Consider the following 14,547-nt stretch of genomic DNA (forward strand, 5'->3'; position numbering starts at 1 on the left):
TATTTGCTTATTTTACTTAGGCACACTTGTAATCTAATAGCAGGTTGCAGCCTGGCGGGCCTACTACTGACAGAGCAGGTGAATGTTATGTATTGTTATTATATGTGCATTGGGATGAAATGGCTGTCTCTGTTTATCTTGCCTGAGGTACACTATGCTACAGCAGATATGAAAACAGCAGGGTTATTGTGGCAGAGCCCAACCTGTCCTTGCTTTGGCCGTTGCATGTACACACTACAGCCGCCTGCGCGCGCGTGTGTGTGTGTTTGTGTTTGTGTGTAGGATGTCGACAAGCTTATCTCAAATAGATAAAAAGTGGTTATGCCATGTAATTTACTCAAGGAATTAGTTTCTTTTAAAACTAGATATCCAAATGCATTTGAAAGGTGTTGTAAAGAAATCAGTCAAAAATAAGAATAAAAAAGGGTGCAACTGAAAGGAAAACTTTATTAAAATTAGAGACGGCAATATGATGTCATAGCAATTTCAGATAAGAAAGCAATGTCAAGACAAAGTGGAAGGAGAACTTAACTGCTGACTGAGGCGCAGCTCTTTTACCTCACTGATTCAAATGTAATGCTTTTTTTGCTCTCTGTACCCTCACATCCCAATACAGCTTGCATCTCTTCGGCCGTAATCTCACAGATTCCTTTACTTTTCGACCTCATCACACGCATATACCAGCTGTTATACTCCTGTTATCGTCGGCTGCAAAAACGTGTTTTATTTGGCTTTTGTTTTTGACGGGCCTGTCACTCAAAGACAAGAGCTATTGTGCTAACTGCAGATGTATTCAGTAAATATGGAACACATTTTCAATAGATGTTCATGCACTTCTATGGAGGATGGTATGAAAAGTATCATGAAGTGGGTAATTCACTATTCCTATACGCCAAAAAGTCAACATTCATGCCGTAAGCTCTCCTTATACTATTTGCTATAAAGTCTGCAGGCTTTATGTAAACTGGAAATAGTGGGTTTATATGACAACAGTTAAAAAATGTGTTTTATTTACCTTTACAAAAATGTCTCAATTCATGTTTTTATAGGACACAGAAGTGTCTTACTTACTTAACTTAAACTACAGCAATGTAAAATTACTACACTATACAGTCCTTCATTCAAAACACAATGGTAGATCACCTGAAGGTACCTTATGTATGAAAAGTAAAACTGCATCTGCAAAGAATACCTTGTGTATTTTGATGTCAAATGTGATAAATGATGTGCAGAAAAATAGTACAATATTTACCTATTTGATGTAGTTGAAAAGTGTCTGAAATTGAGGGAAAGGCTCCTGTTAACTAAATTCTAAACACTTTAAGCATACTATCTTCCAAAAATGTCCGGAGTTGCTGTCTGTAACTGGCAGAATGTTGTTTGGAAAAATAATCAGTGGGTTTAAGTGCGATAAAAGGCTACTTTTTAATAAATGCTATCTAAATCATGAACTGTGTATTTTAACCAGGAGGCCAATTGCATGTCTCTGCATTTTTAGTCATGCACTTAAAACCAGGGCTTTATAACTTCACTTATATGATGTTTGTACTTATATGATGAGAGGCTTTGTAGAGTGGGAAAAAACACTTGACAAATTCAAATTCTTCTTGTAACATAAATTCTAATCAATAGGCTACATGCAACTTAACACTTTTTGATCATGTTAAGTACATATTTGGTCGTGTGAATGCAGCTTCTTTAGGTTCTCTTGACGTTTCAGTTGACCTCATTGCACTTTTCACTTATTTCAAACTTCTGGTTTTTTTTGTTTGTTTGTTTTATTATGTGCTTCTGTGGTACCTCTTGTGACTTTTACACAAACTTCCTGGTCCAATGGTTCATAGTTACCAAGAATAGTGGCAGTCATTTCATATTGTAAAAAAAACAAAAACAAACTGGTTTGAACAAGTTTTTACGAAAAGGGTTTTTTGCTGTGGTGGTTACTGTACATGTCGACGAGGGGCTTAAAGGGTTAATTTCTCTCTCCATCTCTCTCTCTCTCTCTCTCTCTCTCTCTCTGTTCAACGCTGCGTGGGCTGCGAGATCATTCGAGAGTGCATTTTCATCGTCCAATCAGCTGCGCGGAATCCACACCGCGTTAAGCCAATAGGGAGAATGGGAGGCTCTATCGAATTTGAATGAGGAGTGTATCTTTCGGCGCCATTTTCGAGTGAGCAGCGATTGCCTCGGCAGCGGCGGAGAGAGGAGGATGCTGCTGCTGTCGCTGAAACGGGAGGAGAAACCGAGCGCTCAAAATTAAATTTTTAGAGAGAGAGGGGGACTCGCGTATTTCCAATGGAAACACAGGTAATTCAAGCCACAAACTATTTTTGCTTCATTTTACCGGACACTGTACGCGGCGGACCCGAGAGAAGAGACCGGCCGCGGCGGGGGAGACGTTAGCCGTTTGGCCAGCCTCTACTTCTCATAGCCTTTTAGCTTAGCATGCTAGCAGGTATAGAGAGACTTTGCTGCGCTGAAACCGTAAAATAGAAAGCGCTCATACTGTCGTCTGTTTCATGCAAGGGGGGGGGGGGGTATTTTTGAAAGAAAAGAGTGATAGGGAAATTACTAAGCATGAAGGAGAGATACTTTTAAGGAAAATGGTTTACATCAGACATGAACAATATTGGAGTAATTTTTTTTTCTCGCTTTGGTTTTGAGCGGGAGGTGCAAAAAAGCAGCAAAGGAGAAGCACAGTCGGCAGTGTCAACAAATGCACACGGCACCTATACAGGCTTGGGAGGAGGGAAGAAAAAAAATCAATAGGAGAGACCGTGACAGACAGTGCCTGTTGTGGGAACTTAATTTTACTAAGCGTGTCACCTATGGCAGACTTTTTGTCCGAGATGAGACGAGGCATATATGACGTTGTTGTTTTGGGGATTCTTTGACGGAAAATGAACAGTCGGTAAGTTTATACTCTTTGACCTCTCAGTCAGTGATGATGCCCTTAAAAAGAGGGGTTTTTTTACTGCGTTTGTGTTGAGATGGTCTGTTTGAAGTAACGTTAACCAGCGCATCCTTTTTAAAAAAAAAAATTTTTTGAATAACATGACACCTTAACCCATCACCAGATAATTAACGTAGTCTCCTCCTACTCTTCGTTTTTTTTTTGCAGTTTTTTTTAACAGACATGCGTATCTTTAATTAACTTGAAATGATGTCTCTCAGCCAAGTGGCAAACAGTCTTGACTTCAGATGATTCAGCTTGATTCGTCTTGTTAGACGATCAGAAAAAAGTTGAATGCATGTTAGATGTGTAGAGAGAAAAAAAGAATCGTGTTGTTCGTAGCTGCTCCTGGTTTGCTGAGAGGTTTTGTTTTTTTTGCGCATGTGATATGAGGAAGGTTTTTGTCAAATTTTCTGCCTTTTTTTCTTTTTTTTTTCTAAACCTCTCATCGCTCCACTTTCTATGTGCCATGTACCCTGATTCAATTCAAGTACATTGAAGGGAGGGGGGGGGTCTAATCGGTTCAGTAAAGAGTGACAAAACGGACCTGGTCCTTAGTTACTGGAGAGGTTGTTTGTGTGGCGTTTTCTTTTGCCTTTTGCTTCTCATAATGACTAATAAAGCAGAGGAGAGGAAAAGAGAGGCTCTATATAATTGTGTCTGAACCCGCCCCTTCTACTTCCTTCTAAGTAGAGATCGGTTTAATGTGTTACATAATGCCAGGCCCTCCTATCTTTAGAATAGCTGCATTCATTTAAACAAATAGCTGTGTAGTATTATGTTAAAATATCTGAAAGGAAAATATTTTGATTCAGATGAACTCCATTTATTAAAAAAAAAAAAAAAAAAAATGTGGCAGACTGCATTGAATTTTTTCCTGCAATGTCCCCCAACCCCCCACTTGGCCGTCACAAATGACAGTCTGCTTACTAATAGCATTTTTCCAGTAATTTTATTTGCCATATATTTTTTTTCTGCAGCAGTAAGGTTAATATTTTTGCTCCACTTTAATTAAATAACACAACCTAAGATGAAATAGGACTAAATATGAGTCAAAGCTGAAGCTTTATTCACTGCAAAATGCAGATTGAACCATTGGTATAAGAATTGCTGTAGAAATGGGACAGCATCTTTCCAATGGAAGTGGACATAGTACGATCTATTTTATTTCTCGGGGGTATTTATTTGATGGAACACTAACTAACATGAAATGAGGTGAAAACTTCTCTAAGTCGTATTATACAGCAAAAGAGGGAGGAATTTACTTGACTGTAACACATGTCCGTCTGAAAAAGCAAACTTGTGGGTGTAGGAAACCTGATTAATAGTATGATAATTTCCAAATGTGATACATCTATAATGTTTGCAGTTTTAAAAAGTCGAATGTGTAAATATTTTTTGTACATCAGCTTGTGTGTTTAAAATTGATAGGGAACAAATATCAATCCAAGTTTATGTTATGCTACATGTCGAGTTTTTTAACTGTCATGTCCTCATATGATGCTTAAAAGTAATTCAGAATAGTTTGTAAGTTTGAATCTTAATATATTGATCTACTGTGTAATGGGTGTCACGGCTCAGACCTTTACAATCAGGTTAAGGTGTATTTGAAAGTATGTCTACATTGCAGTGTAGAATGGGTATACATGAAGGGCAGGGCACATTTACATTTTTTAAGTAAATGTTCTATTTATTTTTTTCTAAAAACAAATTTCCACTGTATGTATATGTTTATTAAAAATAAAAATAAAAAAAGCACTACACCTAACACTCTGCTTTGTGCCCAAAGTCTAAATTGTTTTTCTATCAGTCCACCATGTGAATTCAGAAACATAGCTGATAATAGTTTAATGAAGGAAGTCATTTTTTTTAACACCATAAATGGATAAAGATATTATTTAGTGTTTGGCTGTAAAACTGTAAATATTTTACATATACATTTTATGAGTAAAAAGGCTTCAGTGCATGTTAAAAACAGTACTTGCTGTTTGAATTGACACATCATTGGTGGTTAACTCATTTAATTTTGTTGGCAAACTTTTCACTCAGTTTTACAATATTGTCTGTGGTGTGTGCACAGAGCTGTGACTCTTGTTGGAGAAAAATTAAACTGGGTTTGAATTGGTTGCATCTAGTCTCTAGAGGGTAGGAGGTATCACTTTGTCAAAGATGTATTTTATTGTCAGAAATCTTTGTTAAATATAAACTGTACACTGCACCAGTTTCTTACCTTTAGTTCATGTTGATGTTCTCAAATGAAGAAGGTGTATTAATGTTGCACATACTACTTCTGTTTGCCAGTAGGAAGCACTTGTGAATCTGTATTTATGTATTTTTACAGATTTTATTTTAGTTCAGCCTGAAGTTAATCTCTTTTGAATGCTACAGGTCTAGTCTCCCCTCCGTTCTCTGGTATCTGCCTTTGCACTCTCTTTGCAGAGCACCGTGCTGTTTCAGACTGTTAGCATGACATTGTGTGACTCATCATTCTGTCTTCTCAGACCCCTCCGGCAAAATGGGCTCCCACCCCCATTTCCTGGTGAAACTGTCCCTCTCTTCTTGTACTTGCTCACATGTGTTATAGCCAGGCTGCATTGAACCCCCACCCTCTCTCTTCCTTCTTTCTGCAACACTCAGCACAAACTTTATAGTATTCAAATTTGCTGTGATGGGAACAGGTTTTTGCGAGTCTAGTTGGTTGGTTTCCAGATGCTGGTATTGGTTTTAGTTATTTGCCTCAACAGTGATAAATATAAGCTGTCAAATTGTCTATGTGCATATAAGTGACTTCTCAAGAAAATATAATTGAAGTTTTAGTGTCAGTAGTGGAGATTGAAATGTACTTCAAGTTTACATGTGACAATGAGTTTCTATATATTTGCATGATGTGCATAAAATTTCAGCTGATAAACAGTGGCAGTGTAGCTGAATTTTAGATTGCCAGGTCTCTTCTGACAAGCGTATGTTTTGCATTGGCTTTGGTTTTTGCATACAGCACAGCAGATGACACATCACTGTAATGCACCAGGTTTACACCTGTTTGTCAAAAGTCATGACAATGTTATATATAAAGTTTATTTAGTTTGCATTGATTTTTTTTTTCTTTCATATATATATATATATATATATTATTTTTTTTTTAAGTTAATTTTCTGAGGCGCTGTTGTGGTTTAAATACACTTTCCCATGTTTTCACTGAGGAAAAATCATAAAGTGGTTTGAATTTTGTGGCCTGCCAAAGTGAGATCACTTGTAAACGGTAAATGCAATTTAGTCCTTAATAACTTTTTTTTTTTTTTTTTTTTTTTTTTAATTTAGTTGAGATTTTTAAAAGGTCAAAAGTATACATCATTTTCACTGAAATACTTACTCCCTTTTATTGTTTTGTTATGAGACAGAAGCACCTGGACATGAACTGCATATTCAGAAACAACACGTAAGCTGTTAAAGTGCTGGTGAATTCTCTGCTTGATAATTAGATTTCAGGTAGTAATATGATAACCTGCAACAGCACTGGCACTAAGATCTGACATTGCAAGAGTGTTGCTCCCCTGACTACACACATGGTGTTTTTATTTCTGCTGACGAGCCTTTTTTTCCCTGAGGGTGCTTGATAAGCTCACAATATTAACATGTATGCACTTAGATTGGAAATATTTATAATAAACCTTAAATATTGGTGGCTGGTGGTTTGTGTTTCAGATGCCCTAACCTAGTGAGTAAGTCACCCTCTGAGCCAGGCTGGGTGCTTTGGTGGAGAAAGACCATATAGTTTCTCACTGGGTCACAGACTTTTTTGGGCTGATGTACAGTTCTGCCCTTGTATACAATTTAGTGTGTTTTAAATAATAATATTCAAGGTTTTTATTTTTTATTTTCTGTTTGTGGCTCACAATGATTCTGTGTCTGACTGTACAGTTTAAGTAAGGTTGTCAAGCCCAATCAGAAATGTGATAAAATCACCAGAGAATAATTAGATCACCATTTACATTAAATGAAGCCGTCTCTAGAGCCTTTCCTACATATAAACTATTTTAGCTATTTTTGTGTCGACGTGCAAAAGCTGTGGACAATGTTACAACCAAAGAAAGTCCTATAGAGAATCCTCATTTTTTTGTAAAATAATATTTTCCTTGTTTTTACACCTACTCTGAAGTAGTAGTAGTTTCTACATTCAGGCAGGGCACTTGAGTTGGAATATGTACAGAAAAAGAAACCCAAATATAGTCTGTGTAATTGGTGCACAAGTTTATGGGTGTGCCATTCAACTCTAACACTTTTACTTAGCTTCCTCTTTCCCCTCTTTTGCTAATGTGTGCCTGTACTTTCAACAATGAACACAGTAAATAGGATTTTAAAATTCAGCTTTATTGGTGGTTCGGTGAGTTTACACTGCAACTGAAAAAAAGTCATGTGAAAGTCTGTAGTTCTATCAAGTTTTAGATTTTTCTATTTAATGGTCTTAGCCAGGGCTTTAGAAAAAAAAAAAGTTTCCTCAGGTCAAAGTTTTGAGTTGCATCACAGTGTACTGCTTTGTCTGCATCCTGTTTATTGCTTGTCTGTCTTTTGTGTGAGCTTGATTAGTTCATATGATGTAGTAAATAAGTGGTGAGGCCAGAAATGAGTTGGGTTTGGAGATGTGTTAAACTGAGGTAACAAGCTTTTTTATACATTTATACAGAGGCAGGTACAGACATTGTGTTTGGATTAAATATTACAGCAGACACTTAGTGGACCTGCTTGTGTTCGACACTATTTGTCATGGGGGAACCTTATAATGTGATCCACATTTTTTGTTTTGTGGTTAAAACGTCCTAATCTATCATTAAAGCTATGCAGACAAACTGACGTGATGTTAGAGCTGTTCTCACTTACAGAAAAAAGAACAATGACTCATAATATACTGACTTTACGTGTTAGATGACTGTTGTCTTTTAACCAAACCAGCACTGGGGGTCTGTCACATAGTATTTATATATTTTTAAATTATTGAACCAAACTTAAACTTTTCCAGTGTTTGAATTAATAGATTTTCCTGGATATTGTGTCTCCTGAATGTGAGGAGTCGGTCTGTCACAATCCTAGCTGACAGTTAAGGGGGCGGAGTTTACCTGTAAAGAATGACTCCGAGAGGTCACTGTTAATGTTGCCCTGTGAAATGTGTTTATTCTGTGACAGATCCCTTCCACACGTTTACGAATGTTTCTGTCACTAATTTGACATGATATGTCTTGGGCTTCGGTTTGCCTTCAATGATGGATTTAAAAAAAAAAAAAATGTAGGTGTGCAAATAAAATATAAAAAAATAACTCATCCCATTACTGAGCTATTTTGTGTATGCAACTGAGCAGTTCTTTATCCTCCTTGGTCTACAATGAAGTAGACTCATCAATTTTAATTTTAATTTTTTATATTCACATTCAAAGTAGTTGTGGTGGAGCTCTATTACGTTACAATATGGTTACTGCACGTTGTTGCTTTATCATGCTTTGTAATTGGTTTTATATCTGCTTTTACTACTGTAGAGAACCCATGCTGTGCATACTCTGCCCTGGTAGCCGATGAAACATTTTATCACACCTTATAAACTTGTGCCTCAATGAGCATAACTTCTTTGTACTGTGTGTGTTGTCCAGCCAAACGGAAGACAACAATGTTTGGCCGAGCCTATTACCTGATGTTTATTCAGCTTAAATGTTTCAAGTGGTCGGTCTGTAATTGTGTTGCCTTTGTGTGTCTTGATGCCAAAGTGAAAAAAAGAAAAAAACATTGTGTTCTTACTCTTACCTTCATTGTGATGTTGCTTTAAAAAAATAAAAATGTCGTATTTATTCATGATTTTACTCTTAGGGCTTTAAGAATAGCAATTGTGTCTGCAGGATAATTGTCCTCTGTCCAGGTGGTTATAGAAAGCAAACTTTATTAATGCAATAGGAAATCTAGATGTGCAGTCTTTCCATGTGAATTTTTTTTTCATTGTGAATATTATCAACACTCAAGAGCCCCGGTACATGCATACATACACACACACACACACACACACACACACACACACACACACACACACACACACACACACACAGCTGATACTTTTGTAGATCTCCTTTTAGTTTGTGCTTATACCGGCAGAAGACGGTGTTACACAACAGAGGCTGGCCCAGACAACTGAAGAGGAGGTGATGAGTTGTCATGTCCACATCCCTGTACCCACTGCAGTGAAGGAGGTTACTTGACCTTCAACCCTGGGGTCAGGTGACTGTTTGAGGCCATTGTACAGGGAGCAGACGTCGTAGGAACGGGTTAAAAAGGCTGAGTAGTGAAGGTGACATGTCTGGGCATGCTTCCTTCAAGAAGAGGGAGAAAGATAGGGAGAGGTTAGAGTCATTGATGTGAACAATACTGGGATTTGTAAAGAAATTATCAGCTTATAGGGAAAATACACAGCTTACCTGAATAGCCTTTTCGTTAAGTAATTAAAAAAATATGGACTATGTAAAGTGGATTCATGGCTTGGTCTTCACAGTAATTCATACAAAACTGTCTGAGCATAGATCATGCTCAGCATGTACACTTAAGGGAAGATAAGGAAATGATTCAGCTGAAATTCTGTTTCTAAATTCAAGTACTAAACCGGGGAAGTGCATGTGTATGTTGTGCCTTTTATCACGTTTTCCAAATGTGCATCTTGCAGATACACACCATGCTTTTTGATGTATAACAATGAAAAAGGGGACGTAGCAGGCCTGTAGTCTTCAAGTGAACCTGCGAAGGACAGAAGCTATACATGTTTTTTTAGATATTTTTTTAGATTTTTAAAATTAATTTACTCATAAATTCTAAGCGTGATAATTAAAATCCTTTACTCTTCAGTTCTCTCGCCTGTACACCTTTAACAGTAAATGTTAGAAAAAAAATTATTAGACTGAGTAAAGCATGGCCTGATAAATTATGTTTAAGAAGACCAGCAAACTGACTTTTATTCATTATTTTGTTCATAACATTTTCATTGGCAGTAGTTGTCATGGTTGACTCTGTTTTTTGTCGAGGTGTGGACCTTATTAGCCTGGGCCTGATACAGGGAGACTTGTTGTTTTACTCATTATCGTGCACCTGTTTCAAAAGCAGCACTCCTGCTTATTTATTCTTTGTCCAGTGACGATGAAGGCATTCTATCGATGCACGCCTCACAGATCAGATGAATATTCAACACTGATGTCAAGTTTTGTGGTGGTAAACCCACATTGAATGCTGAAAATATTTATTTACTTTGACATAACATTAACTTGGTAAGCTGAGAGATGAAGGTCTTTTTGTTGTTGAGGCATACAAGTGATGATGAATGTTTACATTTGGCCAAGCTGTATAACACATTTTAATTGTATTTTTTTTGTAACAAGTGTTCACACCCTCTGGACACTGTCAGGTGTGTCTGACTTCTGACAAATATTGCTGAACCCGTGTTTTCTACCAACATGATTTTTAAATATATCTAATATATAATTGTTGTATAATGTCCATCAGTCAGAATTGCAATTAATTTGCCTCAAGAGATGGATGAGTTGCATCCTATACCATACGTGTTACTCCAATGTGTTGTGCATCAGAGAATTTAGTTTGTGATCTTTGCTTTTCATAATTATATAAATTGACATTAATGACAACATAAGAACAACCTGATTTCATTTTCTATATCTTAATTCTTAATTTGCACAGTCAGTCTTAATTCGCACGGTCAGTGTAACTGCTTTACATTTGTTCTTAAGCTGACAGAGGTTTAAGATTGACTTGTGACCTAAAGTCATCTGGTGTTTGAGATGTGCAGTCTATCTGTGAGCGATTAGTGGCTTTTTCAGGGGGAGGGCTCAGTTGTGTTGTTGCATGGTAATGTCATTAAGACTTGGGAACATTTTAAGACTACAGAGTGGTGTTTGTGGTATACTGACATCTGAAGCTAAAGGTCAATAAAAAAAAAAAAACGTTTTTTTGAATGCAAGAATAAACCACACAAATTTATATCCTTTCCATTTTCTTTTATTTATTTGTTTTATTTATTTTTTTATAACCTGAGTGTAATTATCCCACAGAATACCTCCGGAAACTAATACATTTTTTTAGCTGACCGTCTGATCTTGTGCAGGTGTGTTTTATTTTTATTTTTTTTATCATTATTATTTGTGGTTGCAGATTTCTTTCCACCTGACAAAACTCTCTCTGGGACAGAACATTGAAACAAATAGTTTCTACTATTGTGTTTTTTTATATTGTGTCATTAGCCTTGGGTTTTTTTATGGCCATCAGCTCTGAGTGGCTCTGAAGTTTTGGGGCAGTTTTGTAAGCTTGTGTGTTTGAGAACATATGAAAAAAAGAAAATGTGTTTGCACTTTTTTTGGGTAAAAGCTATCAGGTCCTTTTCAGACCAGGGTCACAATTACAGGTCCATTGAGACCTCTAGTGGCAACACAATCATTGGAGCCAATGTCCTACGGGACTAAGAGGACAGACTTTGTTTTTTACACCTTCACTCACACAGTAAGATGTGTTAGAGGAGCTTTGTTTAAGGATCCAGATATGTTAAACACTTTAACCAGGACAGTGTACAACACCTTGCTACTGATGTTGACGCATGTTGTAAATGACCAGGGTGACAGCTATGGAAGTACTGTAATACTGATGAGGTTTTTAGTGACGAACACTGAAGAAAGGGGGAAAAAAAACAAACCTTCACTCATTAGAATTGTGAATGAGTCTTTCATAAGGTTTTAGTATCTTCTCTTTTATTGAAAAGGTTTTAGTGCCAATTTTAAATCAAATAGTGGATTACTTAAGCACAGTGAAAAAGTTTTCAAGGAATGAACTGCTGTTTTTTTTCTGTTTTTTTTTTCAATTTTATTTTATATATTACAATAAAGCTGTAATTGTCATTGTAAGAACCACTGAATGAGATAAGGACCTCTCTCTCTGTAGCTAACTTTACACTTTGTGCTACCGGGAATAAAAATGAAGTCCATAGTGACTTTTAACTCTGCCATCCTGTTTTCATATTGTTACATGCACATCGCATTGTCTACTTAAATATCTAATGTATTTCATCTTTGTGTCACACTCCATTCTGCTTATTCACTACAGTCACCAGTGCAATTTATCTGACCTTAAGGTTTGTAGGAAGTTGTGCTGCTTTTATAACCAGTAAAACCCGAGACTATATTTCCACTGTATTGCAATCAATTGTTTGATTTGACTCGATGCAGAAGTAGTCTGCACATGTCCTGCTAATCTATACAGTGACTTCAGTAACCGATGGCTGGTCATAGGACAAGCTTGGCCTAAGGTTGGTTGGCTCAAAGTTTTCATGGCAGCAGTTTAGGACAGAGCCTTTTGGGGTTCCACCTGCACAGACATTATACATCATTAAGGAAGTAGTTCTCCGGTGTTTGGATGAAATAAATTGTGAAGACTGCAGACATCAATTCTAAATGTCTAAAAAGGTGCAACACTCAGCAGCCCGGTTTCAAAAGATTTAGTCGAGTTTTCACAAAGTGGGGTCTGTTAGACGTGCTGTGCTGTCGCATTGAGCTCTTTAACTGTGTACATGTAACTTTCTGGGGTCCCAAACTTTTGGTTCTATGTAGCCCTTCTGATGCTGAAGTTTCCACAAGCTGACTTCAATCACACTAAGCTTAATTTTGTTATTGTGTGTTTCAGGGGAAGAACCTCCTCGCCTGCTTTTGGAGGAAGACTGCAAACGATGCTGCTGACCATCGGCGCGCCTTAAGTATAGAAATGTTAGTTGATAAGCCTGTGGCCGTTTGGTTGGACCAGAAGTCTGCAGGACAAGAAAAGTGCAATTAAAACTGGAGGATAAGAGCGGGAAGCAGACCGACCGTGGATGCAGTTCTGGCAATGCTGTAGCAGCACGGAATGGTTTGTGGGTTACACTGAGATGCAGGCCATACTGTGCTGCCGCAATAAAGCCTGAAAACACAACCTGTCCATCCACACTGCGTTACTTGTTGCCTGTTTATCACTCATTTGAAGTGTTCTTGTTTACTGTGACTAGTGTGTGGTCACCTTGATTATTGTTCATCTGATACTGAAAAACTTAATGGAGTTCTCTTGTCATCTGCTGGTCGCTTTACTGTAGCAGCACGTAAATATTGGAGTTAAGACTCTAGCTGAAGCCTCCAGTATTGATCGTGCTGCTGAAGCAAAGCTGACCACTCACAGTCAGAGAATCCAACTACACTGTGAACTCCAAGGATCCTTACAGGTACATTAATTTCACAGATTTAAGTAATCTCCAAGACAGTCTTGTTATAAAATGAAATGTTAATTTGTACATCCGTTTACATGTCTGCACACTTGAAATAAAAAAACAAACAAACAAATTGCTGTCTACTGTATGTGTTTTGAATACAACATACGACACTGTTTATTGTATTTTTAGTGAAAGCATTAGTTTTTAGGCTTGCACTCAAATCATTAACATGGTTTTAAATAGTTCCGTCAATCTGCTAGAAGAAGTCACGCACGTGACGGCCTTTACATGGCCTCTGTGCAGCGCTGCTGTGGAGTCCAACCAGTTCACTGCGAGCCGTGGTGCACAGATTTTCGGCAGATTACAATAACAGTCATTTTAGTTAAGACTACATAACGATTTGGAAACTTATCTATATGTAAAATAACAAAAAATTCGAGTATTCATGCTCGGTTTTAGTAATACTGCATTTTGTGATGCGTTCACCCGTTTCTTATGCCAGAGTCTCAATAACATTGTGTAATTATAAATTCCTTCTCCCAAACAAAGTATATGTTTTTTTTCCGTTACTTTTAGTGACATCATCGTGTCTCGGTGCTGTATACATCTCTGTTGTAACAGGACATCCGATGACGATCATCCCAAATTAGACTCCCTAATAAAAGATTAAGATGTTCGTTGTGTCCCTCTGGTCGGCTGTTTAGAGATAAAGTGGCTTTTTTTTTTTTTTGTAAAGATCTGTTTTTCATGACATTTGAAACCACATGCTGTTTTTTTAATTGTATTTTTTTTACGGTAAATTAAAAAATTAAACGAAGAAAATGGCAGTTCTCAAAGTCAGAACTGGACCGAGTTTTCAATGAAACTGAAATGATAAAGTCCTTTTTTTTACGTTATTAACATTTGTCATAGTTATGTAGCTTTTTCTGGTCATCTTAGGCCCTGTAATATTTGCTGCCCACTGAATGGATCCATACCGTAGCTGTCTGTTTTCATTTGGCCTTATAGGCCTATGTAATGATAATTATGAAATCTAAATTTATGTTTTGTCCATAATTAACAATAAGCGGAAATTTAGACATTTGTCAAAGGTGACTTGAATGCAAACGACGTTTAAGAGAAAATATTTGAGTGCGTTTTTGGATGACATCTTCACAATACGCATTCTGGCTGACATTTTAGTCTAATATTGAAAAAAGAACATCTAAAATTCTAAAGGCTATTAACGATCGAGTTGTGGTTACATTTAAAATATTAGCCCACTGTAGTAATACAAATTCTATTATTTATAATAGATGTTGCAGCAAGACGGACTATGTGTGTGTGTGTGTATGTGTGT

At 37.0% G+C, this 14,547-nt stretch overlaps 1 long non-coding RNA gene across 1 annotated transcript; it reads left to right on the plus strand.

Annotated features, from left to right (window-relative positions):
• Nucleotides 1-1,784: 1,784 nt before the first annotated feature.
• On the plus strand, nucleotides 1,785-12,937 carry LOC306832291. The gene is made up of 2 exons (XR_013780206.1): nucleotides 1,785-2,307; nucleotides 12,656-12,937. It is a non-coding gene; the product is annotated as an uncharacterized lncRNA (long non-coding RNA).
• The last annotated feature ends 1,610 nt before the right edge of the window (nucleotides 12,938-14,547 follow it).

Source organism: Symphodus melops, assembly GCF_947650265.1.
Source record: "Symphodus melops genome assembly, chromosome: 12".
Classification (NCBI taxonomy): Eukaryota; Metazoa; Chordata; class Actinopteri; order Labriformes; family Labridae; genus Symphodus; species Symphodus melops.